This window comes from Canis lupus, chromosome 19 (assembly GCF_011100685.1).
Source record: "Canis lupus familiaris isolate Mischka breed German Shepherd chromosome 19, alternate assembly UU_Cfam_GSD_1.0, whole genome shotgun sequence".
Lineage (NCBI taxonomy): Eukaryota > Metazoa > Chordata > Mammalia > Carnivora > Canidae > Canis > Canis lupus.
The window spans coordinates 10,675,518-10,692,355 of NC_049240.1; the positions used below are offsets into that span (position 1 = coordinate 10,675,518).

At 33.3% G+C, this 16,838-nt stretch overlaps 1 long non-coding RNA gene across 2 annotated transcripts in view; it reads right to left on the minus strand.

Annotated features, from left to right (window-relative positions):
• Positions 1 to 16,838, minus strand: part of LOC111091102 — a 212,020-nt gene that overhangs the window by 120,561 nt on the left and 74,621 nt on the right. For both annotated transcript variants that reach the window (XR_005373903.1, XR_005373904.1), the window contains exon 2: positions 8,786 to 8,928. This is a non-coding gene — a long non-coding RNA (uncharacterized LOC111091102). The remainder of the gene's footprint in view (positions 1 to 8,785; positions 8,929 to 16,838) is intronic.

Sequence of the window (16,838 nt, forward strand, 5' to 3'; positions counted from 1 at the left end):
TTCTTGAAGATCACCTCGTAAAATGAAATCTCTTTGTAAAATCCCCACATAAAAATTGTGGTAAAGGTATTTCTGAGAATAATCTAAAAATGCTCCCCCTAACCAGCTTCTAATCTGCTCATTACAAGCAAAATGTTGTTTCAGATTTAATCAATGTCCTATATAGTGTGAATTTTTAGACCGAAACTGTTCAACTACATTAAGCACAAGAGAACCTCAGTGTTGCTCCTGAAGAACATCTGATTTAGTATCAGTATAAAGCTGAAAACACTGTTTCCCAGCAAATAAATTAGTACATATATTGGATAGACAGTTTACATTGTTATCTTGAACAATGAAAAAGAGTTATGAAGCAAAGTGATTTTGATTGTGCAACAATTACTTATTTTTATTTAAACTATATGGTTGAAATATTCAGTTACTTATCTGTTTACTATTGTTTTAATTTAAGTATACTTGACATACAATATACTATTTGCTTCAGATGTAGGAGAGTGTAGTGATTCAATATTCTTCTGCACTACAAGATAATTGTCACAATAAGTTTAGTTACCATCTCTCACCATATGAAATTATTACAATATTAGTGACTCTATTTCCAATGTCGTGCATTAGATCCTCATGAGTTATTTATTTTATAATGGGGAATTTGTACCTCTTAATTCCCTTCACCTTTTCCTGTCTATTGGTTTTTAATAATAAAACAATATCACAAGCATTTAATAATACATTAGTTAAGATGTCTTTGGCTTCAAGTCACTAAGGGTGAAAATAAAATGAACATAATAATGTGTCACCACACCATAGAAGAAATATTTATTAATTTAACACTTTACTCAATTCTTTTTTGGCTTCTAAGCAATCCTTTTGGCTTTACTCTGATACTTTTTACAATCACTTATGAAGCTTCAAGCATCATCCTCACATGTCAATATCTAAGGCAGTAAAACATTAGCTTCTGTGCTATTTAATTTTAACTTTCTCAAAAACCTCAGTGGACCTATCCTTAGGTATTATTGGCTAAATATGGGACATACTCATGTTGATTTCCAATTAGTGGGAAGGAAACAGAAATGTCATTGTTGCCTTATACTAATCAACATCTACCAATTATACAAAGCATGAATAAATAATGGCTTTATTCTTAAGAAAGTAGTAGGAGAGTAATAGTTGCTTTATTAGCAACCATGTGAAGATATTATTTTAAATAGCAATCTGTATGTTTAAGGATCACACAATATAATATTTGTTTAATAAGAAAGGACCTTTTTCTCTCTTATGAAATATTTCAATCTTATTGCTAGTATGGAATTGATGTCAAGCACATGCAATTTGCTAACAGTTGAAGCCAGTCTCCTATTGAGATGGGTGTTGTGGGTATAAAATGTGCATAAATAGAGACTCCTGGGTGGCTCAGTGGTTGAGCATCTGCCTTCAGCTCAGAGTGTGATCCCAAGATCCTGGAATCTAGTCCCATATCAGGCTTACCACAGGGAGCCTGTTTCCCCCACTACCTATGTCTCTGCCTCTCTCTGTGTCTCTCATGAAAAAATAAATAAAATCTTTAAAAAACAGGAATTTTCTCTTTCTATAGATACCATTTCCAAAAACATTCACATGCTTTTAAGGGCTCTACTAAATATGAAAAGGCTTATAAAATTGGTTTGATCTTTACATCAGTTTCTTATATCTTCTAGAAATCAACCTTGACTTGTTGAAAAAATGATAAATAATTTATCATAACTAATCATCAATAGTGAAGCAACATTAATTACATTGAGTACTGTATTGGTTAATTGATAATAAGCATATCTTCCATAGGCTTACAATTAAAATATTGATGTTAATTTTGTTAGATACTTTCCACTTTTGTTATGTTAATTTTGCTAGATACTTTCCACTTTGCCTTAGACATATTTATAAGAACAGACAGAAAAAAGATAAATACTTCTTACTCTATATAGTTATGAGAGTGAATCATGTAAAGCATAATAGAATATTCCAAAATATATGATAAATCATGTCTTCAGAAAAAGGAAAATCAATTCAGGATAAAGTTTAGAAGAAAATTCATAACCTTGAAAATGATTAAATACTGGATAGGTGTAGACTTTAAAGAAGATTTATCATGCCAGACAATGAAGGTAGATTGAAACATGGCTCATAGAAGGGAGAAAGAATGTGAGCAAGGAAACTCCTGACAAGAAAAAAGTCTTTGTGTAAACAAGCAGCTACAATTGGAATTCTTTGAATAGATTTAAACTTTTAGAAGGTACTAAGTTTATTTTGGAATTTATGAATGTTGGAGAACAGATGAAATTTAATAATATTAAATTAGAAAGATCTGAAGGATTTAATTTTTTGTTTCATTGTTTAGAGAACAATTTGAATGCTAGCTATATTCCAATATTTAAATTATTATACTATTGAAGAAAGACTTCTTCAATAGGAGAACTTACCCTGGCTTAATATAAAGACAAATATATAACTCATCAGCAACAACAGAGCAGATAAGAGATTGCAACTGTCATCAAAGTTTTAATTTAAAAAAATGAATTAAAATTAGGAAAGATATTTTAACCCTTAAGAATAATTTCGACCTTGAGATTTTGTATGTACTGCAATTTTGGACACTTGAGTTCATCTGGGAAACTAAGTATGCTCTGTCCATATCTATTCCACTTTTGAAACGTTTTATTTTTGTTCCATTTTTTAAATTTGAATATTAATTTTCTAACTGACAATACAGAAAAATTGTCAGTTAGAAACAAATTTTACATAGTATTCTTTATATTTTTTTTAAGTTATACCTTACTTTATTTCTAATATTATTTGAATTTGTTAATTTTTTTCTTGAATTTGCTTCGGATGTATTAGTATATTTTACTTTTCTTTCAAATAAATCTTGGGCATATCATAGAATGTCATCTGTATAGTTTAAATTATACAGAAAGTATTGACATCTTTTGTGGCCTGTATAAATATATTATAAAATTGTTTCAAAGACTTAAAAATAAGCATTTTTATTTTAATATTATATATACATAAAATATTTACATTTAAACATAAGAGGAATATTATATCTCACCCTTATGTGGTATGTGTTTGAGTCTAGTAAGTCAATATAACTCCAGTAAATAATATTTGATTGTTTTTCACCTAGTTAATTTTCTAGATATTGGTACATGAATATTTTTCTTAAATATTCCTCTATGTTACACTTTAGTCTGTAAGCCAAATAAAGTTTATACCTCCTTCTTACAAAGAGTAATATTAATTAATTAATTACAAGGGCATTATGGGGCTTGATATTGAAGTTTCTAGAAGCAGATTCTCTGTACCATTTTCTAGCTCTATAACTTGGGCAAATTTCTCAACTTCTCTGTATTTCAGTTAATAACCTATAAAATAATTTAATTTCATTACCTACTATTTAGGAGTCGGCTGAGGAGAAAATTATTTAACTCATATAAAGTTCTTAGAAAAGAACCTTACAGGTAGTACTCATTAAGTGTTAAATATTAGAATTACTATATTTAAAGGTATTTTTATTTATTTATGATAGTCACAGAGAGAGAGAGAGAGAGAGAGAGAGGCAGAGACACAGGCAGAGGGAGAAGCAGGCTCCATGCACCGGGAGCCCGACGTGGGATTCGATCCCGAGTCTCCAGGATCGCGCCCTGGGCCAAAGGCAGGCGCCAAACCGCTGCACTACCCAGGGATCCCAGGATTACTATATTTGCTGTTCTATTTCTACAGAGGTCTATCCTTTATGAATAGAAGATAATATGATCTCTTCGTACCTCAGCCTACTCTACTGAATACCCCAGGCCATCCCCTTACCCCATCATTGGCTTCCTTCCCCCCAGTGAACTTAATATGAATATAATTAGAATTTCTGATGAAGGTTCTCATTAGAATTTCTGATGAAATCAGGGAAACACATCGGTAAGCTTATCAACAACAAGATTCTGCTGCTTAAAGGGAACAGATACTTGGCTGGGTGTCCAACAAAATCTACAACTAAGCTTCCAGCTCTTCAGGAATCTCTTGGACTGAGATAACAAGCTCCAGAGGAAAATAAGAGGCCAGATCCCTGTATTTTCTCTATTTTCTGAAACCTGTAACTATAACTTTCATATTACTTGCCATTGACTTTCTTTAGGGTTTAGTGTAATCCAAAAAGTCAAGATTTTATACAATCAAAAGAAAAAGTATGCCCTCTAAAGAATATATATATAAAATCTCTCAAAAAATGGCTACTTCTACCCTGAACTTTCTAGTTTAGCAATGGTCTCCCTCTCTAATTTTAGAGCAACGTCTTCCGAAGCCTGCTCAAGACTTCAATTTTAGCACCAAAACCTCTAAGAAGATAGTTATTTCAAAAATGTAGAGTCCAATATTTGACCATTAAATATATATTTCTATGCTCCTTACTTTACTCCTACTCACTCTTCTCTAAGAATTTGACAAACTTTTTAATGTGTTCTGAAGCTTAATCTTATGGAATACTCTAAAACTGATAACTCCGAGAGTATGCATCTTCTCTACGCAGCATTACTCTAATGCTTTTATGAGATACATTTCCTTTCTGATCATATCTGAGGAGTTGTCTTCAACCACAGATAAAGATATATACTATACAAATATTCTTAAAAATTCTTACTATATACTCTTACCCCAGATGAAGGAGAATTTCAAGGTTGCAAATGTACTTATTTACAACTGAGTCCAATTTGGGTGAAACCCTTATTTCTTCATATTGGAATGAACTCAATATTGCCAAGTAAGGCTAAAAAAACCTCTTCATTTAAAAATATGATTTATTTTTAACCATTTAATAACTCTAGAATAATTTTGTGAATATCTTTTCTTCTCCTGAAAGCTCAGGAGGCAATCTAAGTTTCAGGATTAGTGATTAGGTTGGGAGTAATGGATCATCCTTGTTCAGAGCTTGTGGGCTACTTTATTCATAAACATGATTTGTCCATCCTGACATCTGCAAGAGCTAGCAAATCACCCAGTATCTTCCCACTCACTATGTGCCTCCATTGCTGAAATCCATTTCACAAGCTCTTTGGCTGCCTACCCTTCTCTAGAGTCTTTGGATATATTAGATTGCACTCAGCCTATCCTTTGCACTCCAAGTTAAGCTGGTCAATATTTGAATGCTTTCTCTAACCACATTGTATTTTTCAGTGTTTTCTAAGACCATCCTTAGTCTCTTCTTAGATAGTCCTCTCAGAGTCTTTCTTTACCACACTAGTCACAGACTCAGTACAGGGTCCCTCCAACAGAAATGTGGTCACTCAAGATTTTTAGGTTAGTAGCTTCCAAGGTGGTGGTGGGTGGGGGGAGGAAAAGTGTAAGGAAGAAATATGTATTCCCAGAGAAACATTTAGAAATGTACTGGATGCTTTCTGACACAGTGACTGGGGTGAAAATGTTCAAGATGGACCTACAAAAATAAAAATTGTCCTCCATCATCAACACCCACTTATAGATCAAAGGATCTCATAACTCTCATTAATGCTTCAGGGATGCCTACTGCTTAAACCTCCTCTCTTTAAAACAGAAGAGGATTTAACACAAGAGTCAAATTATTTCAACCCCAAATCTCTTTTACAAATTTGTTATTTCTTTTAGGTTGAGAACTAGCTCGTGGATAATTCTCTCAAGTTTATGGTTTATGAATAAGCCACATGTTTTTTTTTTTCTTCAGTTCTTTTTGTACCTGTTTTTTTTAAAAAATGGGAGCTCCATCTATTTTAGTAAAGCAAATTTTTTTTTTAAATTTTTTTATTTATTTATGATAGTCACAGAGAGAGAGAGAGAGAGAGAGGCAGAGACACAGGCAGAGGGAGAAGCAGGCTCCATGCACCGGGAGCATGATGTGGGATTCGATCCCGGGTCTCCAGGATCGCGCCCTGGGCCAAAGGCAGGCACTAAACCGCTGCGCCACCCAGGGATCCCCAGTAAAGCAAATTTTCTCTCAAATATGTAATTTCTACCTTGGTTCATCATTTTCAAATAAAATTTGAAAAAGTGATTTCTAATTCCATGTACATTAGGGGATGATTAAATTTAATTGATGTGTAATATAATGAATATGGTCTCTGACATTTCATTAGGCTTAGGTCTTTTTAAAATCAGTGTTTGATAAATAGGGATGGGAAGATATGAATAAATGGATGAATAAATAGATTGATGCCACTTTCTATTATTTATTAGATATATTTTGTATTTTGAGAAATTCCTAACACTCATTAACACAGATCTCTATCAAGAAATTTTATATTACACCAGAAAGCCCGTTATGCTTCTTTTCAGTAAAACATTCTTCTCTCAACGCCTAAGCAATCACTGCTCTGATTTCTATTACTATAAATTAGTTTTGCCTCTTCTAGAAGTTCATATAAATGGAATTACATAGTCTATATACTTTTATGTCTGGTTTCATTCACTCAATCATTTTCTCAATGTGATGCTTCTGAGGTTCATGCATGTTCATGCAGGTATTACTAGCTCATTCCCTTTAAATACTGCATCATATCCTATTTTATTATCAATAGGCAGTTTTTATTTCTAGTTTTCTTTCTCCATCTCTTCCTCTGGTTCTTTGAGCATCTTTAGGACAATTGTTTAAAGTATTTATCTGGTAGATTTGCCACCAAGGTTTTCATAAAGAATGTTTCTGTTGTTTTATGTTCTCCTTTGAATGGGACAAGGTTTCATTTCTTTGTATGCCTTGTGATTTTTTTGTTGGAAACGAGAATAGGAATCTAACAATGTGGTGACTCTGAATATCAGACTCTTCCTCTTCCCAATGTTTTTGTATTGTTATAAGGTGTCTCTGTGCAGAAGATGAGTAAATTTGAAATGTAAACTTGAGGTCTTTTTAGGTCTTTTCTAATTCTGTAACTTTCTCTGGACCCTCACTGTGACTTTTTTTTTTTTTAAGATTATTCATTTATTTGACAGAGAGACAGAGAGAGAGAGAGAGAGTATACTGTGACTTTTTAAAATGCCTCTGTATATATGGCTGCTTCCCACTCTCAAAAAGAAAAAAAAGAAAAAAAGAAAAAAAGAAGATGAAATAAAATACAATGGCCCTTTAAATTCCCCAGAAGTGACTTTGGGCAGATGGGAGGAACTCAAACAATGGGGATAGCTGCAAAATCAATGGCTTCCCTATAATCAGTGATCTGAAACATACCCCAGATAATTGAACTACAAGCTCCTGAATGGCTAACCCCAACACCCAGAACCTTTCAGGTTCCTCTTGAATCTGTGTCTCCTGGACTTAAATTCTTAAAGACTCCAAATAAACTTTTGGTTTGCTTGCTTTTTCAGTTTCCAATTTAATGCTTTACATTCTGAGTCAAAGAACTCTGTTTTACACATTGAGAAATTATCATTTGCATTAAATCAGAGGTGTTTGATTGCCATATCTAAACTTTACTTTAGATTTTACTCTTTTCTGGGTAGATCACTGACATGGTGAATGAAAAGTGAAAGAACACTGATTTTTAAGAACCATAGAATGCGTGATGGAAAATTTTTTTCCTGGTAAGTTGATGTATAATAAAATGCCTTTGGAAAAAAAAATAAAGATTTTGTTTGTTTATTTATCTATTATTTATTTATTTATTTGAAAGAAAGAGCAAGAAGGAGTATGCACAGGGAAGGGCAAAGGGAGACGAAGAGAGAGACTCTGAAGCAGACTCCTCACTGAGCACAAATTTTGGCTCAGGTCACAAATTCAGGGTTCTGGGATCTAGTCCCACATGAAACTCTGTCTCAGCAGGAAGTCTGCTTGAGGATTCTCTTCCTCTGTCCCTCCCCTTCAAGTAAATTAATTAATTATTTAATTTAATTTAATTAATTAATTAATTTTAAAGCATGTAACAAATCTTATTTATGAAAGATACTGTCTGCTGTAATTATTTTAGTTATGGTGGCTTATCAAAATGGAATAGTACCTGATTTCAAGCCAAATGTGCCAAGTGTAATAGTTTTTCACTATTGTACTAGTATTTTGTATCAGTCTAGTTTATGTTTATTTACTTTGGCATAAAGAAATTTATGAAATTCTAGACACCTTATCAAACAGATGTAGCATTTACTCTACTTCATCTCCAAAAAAATGTTGGGGTCATTATCAGATTTAAAAGTGGCAAGCTGTGTTTAGTATGAGAGATAAACTGATTTTGAGAATATTTCAAACGTTCAGCCTTGCTGACTAGAGAATAATGGCCTCAATGAAATGTTCACAACATTTGAATTTTGTTTTATAACTCTGTGCTTCAAATATGAGCAAACTGATGCACTAGGCTCACAGAATATCAAAAATAAATTAGATGTCAAGCATATGTGCTTGACTATTGTATATTATGGGCTTTGAAAAGAGACATTGGAGATGGCTATATTTTGAATTACATAAAGCAACAATAAGTTCTTTTGAATTTGTTTTGACATGAGATAGTTTTAATAAGCTCAAAATGCCATCCACATAGACTGATTATATCCACACTGTCCCTTTAAATTCTTTCTTTACAAAATATATGGCTTGTTCCTGAAAACTTATGCACTGTGTTACCACCCAGGGAACTTTGTCAGTTATGCAGATTATATTATGTATCTCTACAACCTTTCACAGAACATTGCCACAAAGCTTCCTTCCCTTCTGCTTCATGTTAGGCAGAGTCACTTCCTTTTTATTGGTTTCCACTTCTTTCTGTATGAGATATATAGCCAAATAAAATATCATTTGGGGTATATTTACCTTGGTAGGTATAAAAGACAGCTGGACATTAAGGCTTTATTCTCCTGGATATGCTTGGGCCTTCAAAAAAGTTTCCAGAAGCCAATCAGCCCAATTTATTCAAATCAGCATATGGATGTTACATCGTCATGCCCTTTGTGCACCTAGCTTGAAAAAAAAAAATCTATCAGGAATTTGAATTAAAAGGAACAGTCCTCGTTTTACTTAAACTGCCATGCTTATAAATATTACGTGTCTGGATGATTTATTTTGCTTCGCGTGAAACCTTTAAGGACTGTGGCAAATGTGCAGCAGAAAACAAAATGATATGGTATTTCTCATTTCAAAGCAAGGGGAAAGATACACTTACAGAACGAAAACCTCAGTTGGTTCTGTTAGGAAAATCATATGTATTTTTAAAAGATAGACTGCTATTAGGTTCTACTGTGTCAATAAAATGCCCCTTGCTATATATTTACCCACTGGTTTTTAGTGAATTCAGAGAGAGAATCTTAACATTACGATCAATCAGGTCAATTACAGGGTTGAGGTGGGGTAAATGATACTATTATTTGCATGATAAACTCTCTTTCATCCCTTATACTGCTTCAAACCTGCACCTGCTTATGCAGCTGTAGAAAGGAAAAAAAAAAAAAGAGCAGCAAAAAGCAGAGATTTAGAAATATTATAGTGAATTACAGTGACAGGATAAGGTTAAAAGCAACAAGATTTTAGGTTATGAAGTTTATTACACCGACCAGCTATTAATCTATGTTTGCTTCTGTTCAACTTCCCTTTTCTAGAGATGTATGGAGGATATATGATAACAAATACAAAAACAGGTGTTCCATAATGCGATAAAATGGAGTCATTACAAAAACGATATTCAGAAAAGTATCATAAGCACATCTCCATACAGATGAGAAGAACAAATGAGACTACTGAACCAACAGTAATGCATTTCTCAAACTGATAGGCACTCCCTGAGACAAAACTTTTACTTCTGAGGAATGGGGTCGGTGATCTGTTGCTCAAAATGTTTCAAACTGTAACAGCCTTTTTAAATATCAGACTTTTACTAAAATGGAGACTACATGTATATTTTGAGGATATATTGCCGCACGTTACAGATCTCATTCTTAACTCGTGATCCATAACATTCTTAGTTTTAAAAAATAATGCAGCTCAAAAACAAAATCACCAAAGGCTTTAAGTTCAGTATTTTAAATAAATTATGTGTGTATTTTAGATAGGATATCGTATATTTAAGTATATAATAAAAGTTTTTAAAAGTTTTAAAGAGTTGAATAAAAGTGAGACAATTCCATAATTACAAAATTTTTCTAAATGATAATCAATTTACCATAAAACTAAAAGTGATACACACACATACAATACGTATACCCAGCTCCAGCTAAGATGTAGGAGTCACTGGGATCAAACTTGTCTTCTAGTCTTAGCTATAAACTGAATGAAAAACAGTAGTTTTCAGACATTGACAAGGAAAGCACAGAACTATAATCTCTCAGCAAAGCGGTAAAAAAAGAGAAACCCAGAAGATTCTCATAACTTTTGCCTATATATACTTTTTGGACTAAAGCTCAGGAATGGGAAACCCAGTCGAAGCACTAGAGCTTGCTGAGTTAAGAAGATACAGATTGATGATTAAGGAGGAACAAATGGCTGAAATTTGCAGGCAAAGTAGCAAAGACAGAAATCAAAGGTTGACCCTTGAACAACATGGGGGTTAGGGAAGCCAACTTCTGCAGAGTTGAAAATCCACATACAGCTTTTGACTCCCCCAAAACGTAACTACTAATAGTGTACTACTGATTGGTAAAGCTTTGCCAATAATACAGTCAACTAACATATATGTACCATGTACTATATTCTTAAAATAAAGTAAAATAGAGAAGAAGAAATGTTATTAAGAAAACCATGAGAAAAACACATGCACAATCCTGTACTGTATTTATTGAAAACAACCTGTGTGTAAGTGGATTCAGGTAGTTGAAATCCATTCAAGAGTCAACTGCATACAAAGAAACAGCTGCAGACATCTGCAAAGCAGTCCTCTTGATATGTTGGCTGAATGATGAAGAATACATGCACAGGACAAAGAATAATAAGGGTGTAAGAAGCTGAAAAATCCAAAAAGCTCACACAGAATTAGGCAGTAATTTCGGTTCTAGCCACTTACAGTCTTGGTCTTCTTGGAATATCTGGAATATTCAGAATAGACCTGGGTAGGGTTGTAATTTAGTAGGGCTAACGTGTACTTATATCAAAGGCTACTCTAGACGTTTTCTAACAAAACTTAAAAACACTCTGCATTGTTAAAGTTCAAGCTTCAAAACACTTTAAAGAACAGTAAAACAATATTCAACAGTATTAAATATGCCATATCCTATATCTGATCAAAATTAAGAACCACACAGGACTTCTAAAGATGAAAAGTACAGTATTGAAATTAAAACAATTCTGGATGGAATCAATAGTTACCACAGAAGAAATAATCTATCCACTCAATGGCAAAGCAATAGAAGCTGCCAAACTAAAGCATGCACATACAAAACATTAAGATAAAGAGAAAACAACAGAGATTCCATGACCAGTGGTGAAATAGTGAGCAGTCTAACAGATAACCACACGAAAGCCCACTTATAGATTTTGAGAATATTAAGCAGGCTCCATGCCCAACCAGCATGAAGCTGAACACCAGGGCTTGATCCCATGACTCTGAGATCATGACCTGAGTCAAAATCAAGACTCAGATGCTGAACTAACAACTGAGACACCCAGGAGCCCCTGCACAAGGCCCATTTAAATCACATTGCTGAAATCATGGATAGAGAAATCTTAGAAGCAAACCAAAGAAAACATGCAAACATATGTAAAGAGAAGACAATTATAAAAATTCTCCCTCTCCCTCTGCCCCCTACCTGCACTCTCTCTAAAATGAATAAACATTTACAAAGTAAAAATATCTTCATCAAATTTATACTTGAATATTCAAAGCAACTGTAGTCTCAATCATCCCAAACTGAAAATAATTCAAAACCCATTCACTGGTAAATGGAAGAACAAGCTGCTGTATATGCATAATTGAGATAACATCCTATAACAAAAAATAGTGAATTACTTCTGTATACAAACATAGATTTATCTCTAAAACAGTGCGATTCTCAAAAGAAGATGAACATGAAAGTGATCATGCTATAATATTCCATTTCTATGAAAATTTAAAGGAAAAACTAATTTATAACAACAGATAGGACATCAATGATTACTTTGGTTTGAGGATGACAGCAAAACGTGATAGAGAAACTTCTTGGGGTGACAGAAATGATTTATAATCAATGCTGCTTGCATAGGAGTATGTATTTATCAAAACTCATCAAAATTGTAAATTCCATTTCAATAAATTCAAGTAAAAATCTATAGTAAAAAAGTGAACATTATGAGGAAGTATTTTGGGGTCATGTAACACAACTAAATGTTTCTAGTATAAAATTGGAGTACTGGGGGCAGCCCCAGTGGCGCAGCGGTTTAGCGCCGCCTGCAGCCCAGGGCGTGATCCTGGGGACCCTGGATCGAGTCCCACATCGGGCTCTCTGTATGATGCCTGCTTCTCCCTCTGCCTCTCTCTCTCTCTCTCTCTCTCTCTCTCTCTGACTCTATAAATAAATAAATAAATAAATAAATAAATAAATAAATAAATAAATATCTTTAAAAAATATTTAAAATTGGAGTACTGTTATTAATCTGTTAACCGCAGCATTACTGATAGAAACTGGTGGCCTACATAATGCTAATGAATATTAATTTTACATATCTCATTCCCATTTTAAAATCCATGTTGTTAATCAAAAGTCAAATTTTTGGGGGTGCCTGGTTAGCTCAGTCAGTAGAGCATCTGACTCTTGATCCTAGAGTCATGAGTTTGAGCCCCACCTTGGCAATAGAATTTAAAAAATAATAATAATTATTATAATACAATTTTTAAAAAGGAAATTTGTTGAATTTGTAAATAATTCTCATAACTTTATGTGAAATTAGCTCTAAAATATTCTAGTTTGAATGATAAATGTCCAAATGTCCTTTTGAACTGCTATAACAAAACACCATAGCCAGAGTGGGTGGCTTTTTAATACAACAGGAATTTATTTCTCACAGCTCTGGGACTGAGAAGTCCAAGATCAAGGCAACAGTAGATTTGGTGCCTGGTCAGAGCCCAGTTCCTGATGCACAGATGACCATCTTCTTCCTGCACATGACAGAAGAGGTTAGGGGGCTCTCCAGGCTATCTTATATAGGGGCACTAACCTATTCATGAGGGTCCCACATGTAGGGCTTAATCATTTCCCAAAGTCCCACATTCACTAAAATCACATAGGGAATTGGTTTCAATATACAAATGGGGGGAGGGTATAAATATTCAGTTTATAACAATGCTTAAATCCTGTCACTATGTCAATATTCACACAGCCACTTGTTGTTGTTGAACAGTTTGATCCATTTCTGTTTAATTTTTCTCAGTCTGCCTCTTACCCTCTCTTTGTAAACAATAGTGTGTGTTAGCATTGTGTCAGTCCCTGAGCTCTGTGGTCTCTGGGTTTGTCCACTCTAACTGGAGAACTGGAAAGCATGCTGGGCACACAGGACTCCATTCAAACCCCTGTGTTATGAGACTTGGACATACTTGGACAAATTCTAGCAAAAGCCTTTAAACAGCTTAAGATGGAGTCATTAGGAGGACCCCACCCTCCTCTAAAATTCAGCTTGAGAAAGCTCAAGACTGTCAAAAGAATTAGCCATTTGTTTCAGCTAAGAATTCCCTGCCCTAGAGCATTTATTGTTTAAAAAGTTTACAATTGTAATCCTTCCTCTGTTCTTTTGATAAATATATGTATGTATCTCCTACAACCCAGGAGTATCTTTCTCAAGGACCTGGGAGCCATGCCTTTGAAATGTCTATCAGAAAGGATACGGACTAGGTGTCCCAAAATCTGTTGCAGAATAGAATTCTAACATCAATACTGCCAGCTAGCAGACACAGCTGTCTCAATGGCATTTATACTGACCAAGCTGTTATAATTTGTCACTCCCCAGACCATATTGAGCATCCACTTGCCCCTTCTCTACTCCCTCATTATTCCTTAAAGCACCCAGACAACTCTGCACAAAATTGATTTGACCACAACTCAAACTTCCCTCCTACCAGTATTTGTAGAATAAAATCTGCTTTCATTCTTTTTTAAAAATATTTATTTATTCATGAGAGACACAGAGAGAGGTAGAGACACAGGCAGAGGGAGAAGCAGGCCCCATGCTAGGAGCCTGATAAGAGACTCGATCCTGGACCCCGGGATATGTCCTGAGCTAAAGACAGATGCTCAACCACTGAGCCACCCAGGCATCGCATAAATCTGCTTTCATTTTTTAAGTAATGTCCAGCTTTGTTTATCTTTGACCAACTAGAGTTAAATTCATGATATAACATAGTAAGCTAAACATACAAATGATTCTTCAAAATGGACTAAGGAGTCAATACTAACATGAACACCATCATCAAAATTATTCCCATTTCTAACTTTAAATTGTATTTATAATGAGTAGTTTACTTGAATTAGTGAAGAAAATAAAATCAAGTTTTTATTAAAGCTGATAACCTTCAAAATCCACTTTATTGAAAACCCATTTTAACAAATTGTTATTGAACATTCAAAAATTTTTATTTAATCTGTATAATATGGTTCTTTCTGACTGTAAGCATTTAAGAATAGTTGTTGACTTTAAATCATTTCTTATTTGCAAGAATCCAGTGAAAGCAAACATAATTTCACTAGAGAAGAAAAAAAAGAATAAATAAAACACTCCTGACACTCACAAATAGCAATGCATTGTATATTAGTTAAAAAGCACATTTTTAGAGTCATATTACTATTCTTAGAAATTGTATTATATACAGAAATGACTTGTTTTATAATTTTTAGGAAATAATTAAAGTAGTTATACAATTATGACCATTGTTTTTACAAATTCTAGGGAACATAAAATTATTTAGGAATTTTTAGACCTACTAAAAATTATCTCAAGGTTTCAAAGCATCCAGAGATAGCTAGTCTTCCTTTTTGGTACTTTTGCATTCCACTCTAAATCTTAACCTTCTCCTAGGTTTATTATCATCTTTTAAAATTTTTTCTATATTTCCATATGTTTCATTTTAAAATGAGCTTAAGCAGGTTAGTTTGTTGATTTAGAATCTTTGCAGTAAATAGCAATCTAGATTTACTTTTATTTTCTTTTTACCTCAAGTGACAATGCCTTTCATATTCATGACTGTGAATAATAGATAGATAGATGATAGATAGATAGATAGATAGATAGATAGATAGATAGATAGATAGATGATAGATGATAGATATTGTGTATGAAAGGCGATCAATTATTATCAGAGAAAAATAACCTGAGTGTAGTGATTAAAATAAAACATTTCTGCAAGATAGAAATTATAATTGCTTTACTGAACTTAAGCTGCACTTTATACTCTGAATAAATTAGGCCATTATTATTCTATGTTCAAATTCCTAAGGGTATCTTGCCTTTGGTTTGTATCTATTTAATTCAGATCAGTTAGTGAACACCTTTGGTTAATGTCATGATATTTCCATTATAAAATTCAAACTCTCCTGAAAGAAGTGTGTCAAGTTGCTACCCTTCAGTGAAGGTGCATTCCATTAAAGACTTTGCTTTTGGAGATTCTTTAGAACTTGTTTTAAGAGCAGACGGTATTAAGAAACACTGTATAAAGGTACAATTGATTCATTGAATCTCTTTCTTGCTAACCTGTGCTATTTTTGTACATTTATCTTTTCTAATAAAGTCTTTCATAATTTTTCTTTTTCTTCATTTCAATTGTCCTGTTCCAATCCATTTTCTTGCACTCTCCTATCCAATATATTTACCTGTCACACTTTTATTATTTTCCAATGTGAATCCCACAAGGAAGAGCTGTTTCAGTTGAGTAGAGCTCACAGCATTCATTATAGCCAATCAATTGTGCAAGTGGAGGTAATGAATAATCAGAATATGGGAAAAATTATCAAAATAGAAAAGAGTAATAAATATAAATGAGACAGGACTAATCATTCCTTGAATATTATCAGGATAATATTACTTTTGATTTCATATGAAATGAAAATTACAAAACATTTATCAATTTGTTTTATCCTGAATGCAAATGTCAGATCATATAGAATGTTCTTGTGGATACAGAAAATAGAAAATACTAGGTGAAGATGGTCTGTATAAAGTTTAAGCCATAAATTTAAAGTGTAGTCATAAGGATTTTTGGCCTCAAACATTTCAGAAATCACACTTAGAAGCTTGCAAACACCGCTGTGCCTGAGAGTTTATTTTTTCTTCGTTTACTAAACTCTTGGGCAAGAATCCCACTGAGAACAAAAGTATTATTATTCATTAGTTCATTTTGTTGACCTTGAGATGTCAGCATCATGTGTATAGCTAGCAATATTGTAGGTAAATAAAAGAAAAAAGCAGACAGAGAAAGTAACTAAAATGCATAAGTGGGAAGAAATGCTAAGAAAAATGTTCTTTTCTAGAAGCTTGAAGTAAAAGATTAGATTATAGTTTGCAGCATCAAGGGCACACAGGAATGGCATACAATGATCATGATTTATGGAAGTATTTTGGAGGGTAGAAAATCAATATATATTCTAAAAGTTCTGTTTTGCTCAGATTAACCTGAACTGTACTCTTTCATATCACACTGGCTTAATTGTGATAGTGAGTTTTAAAAATACACCCACACTCACACATACACATATATATCAGAATGCTTTATTCTAATTAAAATAAGTATGCATGTATTTAGCTTCATGGTTTAAATATGAAAATCACCTTCAGAATACAAACATTTAGAGTTTTGAAATTTGAATACCTTAATTGAGTGTTTGGTTCTGGAAATTTTAAGAATTAAAATTGATATATCACTAGTCTATCTTTAAAATGCTCAAGATTGTTAGAATATAAACTTCCTCTGCTTAAGTGA